The following is a 2,976-nucleotide window of genomic DNA, read 5'->3' as shown; positions in this document are numbered from 1 at the left end:
TGATAATAGCGCCACCTGTTGGTCATTTTTGGTGTGTGAGTTACAGGGGCCAGTCTATACCACCCCTATGAATTTCATATCCATAAGTGTTATGGTGTGGGCACACTGCCAAATCTAAAAAGAAACTGCCACCAGAGCGCCACCTAGTGTTAGACCGGTAACCCCTTTCTCAGCTGTCCTCAGGAGGGCACTGGTAATCAGTATACCAAGTTTTGTGTTAATCCGACTAACCAATGTCGAGATATAAAATATTTCAATTTAAAGAGCGCCACCTAGTGCTCATGGGCCAAGATTTTGCACAGAGCCTTAGGGGCTCATGGGGAAGTAGTATCCTGAGTTTCAGGTCATTTGGACGCACCAATGTGGAGATATGCAACACTTCCTGTTGTGACCCGATTCCACAGGAAGTTGTTATTTAATAACTTGAGTATTCTTTGGAATATCAAAATTCTTTTAATAACTTTTTGTCAGGAGGGTGCACAGATGCTGTGTGCAAAGTTTCGTGCAATTCGATGAAATTGCCTGGGAGGAGTTCGAAAAAGTAGGTTTGCGACGTTTCGCGAGGTAGCGAAAAAAAACGGTAGGCGGAAATGGGCGTGGCCTATATCAGGAGATTCAGCAAGATTCACTGAACGCGTGGATATAAGGTTCTTGAATGTGCGACAAAGTATGTGGGAGTTATTAGCCAAAACGCACTTTCCTTGATTATAGCGCCACCTAGTGGTGCAAATTCACAACAGCAACAGATTATAAAATTTTTCGCCACGTGTGATCTATATTCCAAGTTTGGTGAGTTTTGGGGTATGTTCAGGCAGTGAAAAATGCGATCATTTGGGAAGAAGAAAAATAACAAAAAATAATAATAATCACTACAATTACAATAGGGTCCTCGCAGTTTCACTGCTCGGGCCCTAATAATAATCAATACAAAAACAATAGGGACCTCGCAGGTTCCCTGCTCGGGCCCTAATTAAAGCTGCAAGCAGCGATGAACGGGCCCTCGCAGTCCACGCGGGTCGCGGCATGCTGCCGTCGTTACATGCTGCCGTCGTTACATGCTGCTGTTGTGACATGCTGCTGTCGGGGCTTGTACTTGCAACAACTTCCATTGAGGAAATGAAAGTGAAGGCAGTGAAGCTGTCATTTCGTCATTTAGCAATCAAAGCGCCACCTATTGGTCGATTTGCACGAAATTTTGTAGAAATGCTCATCATGCCATGGAACACAATTGCCAAAAGTTTTGTGTTCATCGGACTGTATTTCATCAAGATACACAAGAATGTCTGTTTGACCACAATGCGCAGGAAATTGTTGTTTTATATTTTGGCCGTTCTGTGGACTAGCACATTTCTTTTAATAACTTTTTGTCAGGAGGGTCCAAAGATGCTGCGTGCAAAGTTTGGTGCAAATTGGAAAAACTGCCTGGGAGGAGTTCGAAAAAGTAGGTTTGCGACATTTGGCGAATTTGCAAATGGAAATTCAGTGCGAACGTGGGCGTGGCCTACATCACACTGTTCGGCTGTATTCAGGGAACACGTAGATATAAGGTTTAACAATGTGCACCATATTATGTGGGAGTAATTAGCAAAAAACGTTTTTTCTTGATAATAGCGCCACCTGCTGGTCATTTTTGGTGTGTGAGTTACAGGGGCCGGTCTATACCATCCCTATGAATTTCATATCCATAAGTGTTATGGTGTGGGCACAGTGGCAAATCTAAAATGAAACTGCCACCAGAGCGCCACCTAGTGTCATATCGGTAACCCCTTTGTCACCTGTCCTCAGGAGGCCATTGGCAATGAGTGTACCAAGTTTTGTGTTAATCCGACCAACCGATGTCGAGATATTAAATACTTCAATTTAAAGAGCGCCACCTAGTGGTCATCGGCCAAAATTTAGCACAGAGCCTTAGAGCATCATGAGGAAGTAGGATCCTGAGTTTGACGTCATTTGGACAAACCAATGTGGAGATATGCAACACTTCCTGTTTGGAACGAAATCTGCAGGAAGTTGTTATTTAATAACTTGAGTATTTTTTGGAATATCAAAATTCTTTTAATAACTTTTTGTCAGGAGGGTCCACAGATGATGTGTGCAAAGTTTGGTGCAAATTGGTGAAATTGCCTGGGAGGAGTTCGAAAAAGTAGGTTTTCGACATTTCGCGAGCTAGCATAAAAACGGTAGGCGGAAATGGGCGTGGCCTATATCAGGAGATTCAGCACAATTCACTGAACGCGTGGATACAACGTTTTTGAATGTGCGACAAAGTATGTGGGAGTTATTAGCCAAAACGCACTTTCCTTATTACAGCGCCACCTAGCGGTGAAAATCCACAACGACAACAGATTATAAAATTTTTCGCCAGGTTTGATATATATTCCAAGTTTGGTGACTTTTGGGGTATGTTCAGGCAGTGAAAAATGCGATCATTTTGGCCGAAAAATAATAATAATAATAATAATAATAATCATTCGAAAAACAATAGGGTCCTCGCAGGTTCCCTGCTCGGGCCCTAATAATCACGAGAAAAACAATAGGGACCTCGCAGGTTTCCCTGCTCGGGCCCTAATAATTAAAGCTGCAAGCAGCGATGAACGGGCCCTCGCAGTCCACGCGGGTCGGGGCGTGCTGCTGTCGGGACATGCTGCTGTCGGGGCATGCTGCTGTCGTGACATGCTGCTGTCGGGGCATGTTGCTGTCGTGGCATGCTGCTGTCGTTACATGCTGCTGTGTGGGCATGCTGCTGTCGAGGCTTGTATATGCAACAACTTCCATAGAGCACCAAACTGTGTTTTATATTTTGGTCGTTCTTAAGACTATCACAATTCTTTTAATAACTTTTTGTCAGGAGAGTCCACAGATGCTCTGTGCAAAGTTTGGTGCAAATTGGAAAAATTGCCTGGGAGGAGTTCGAAAAAGTAGGTTTGCGACATTTGGCGAATTTGCAAATGGAAATTCAGTGCGAACGTGGGCGTG

Source organism: Pagrus major, chromosome 4 (assembly GCF_040436345.1).
Source record: "Pagrus major chromosome 4, Pma_NU_1.0".
In the NCBI taxonomy this organism is placed as follows: Eukaryota; Metazoa; Chordata; class Actinopteri; order Spariformes; family Sparidae; genus Pagrus; species Pagrus major.
The sequence above is the reverse complement of the archived record's forward strand: the minus strand, read 5'-3'. Positions refer to the sequence as shown.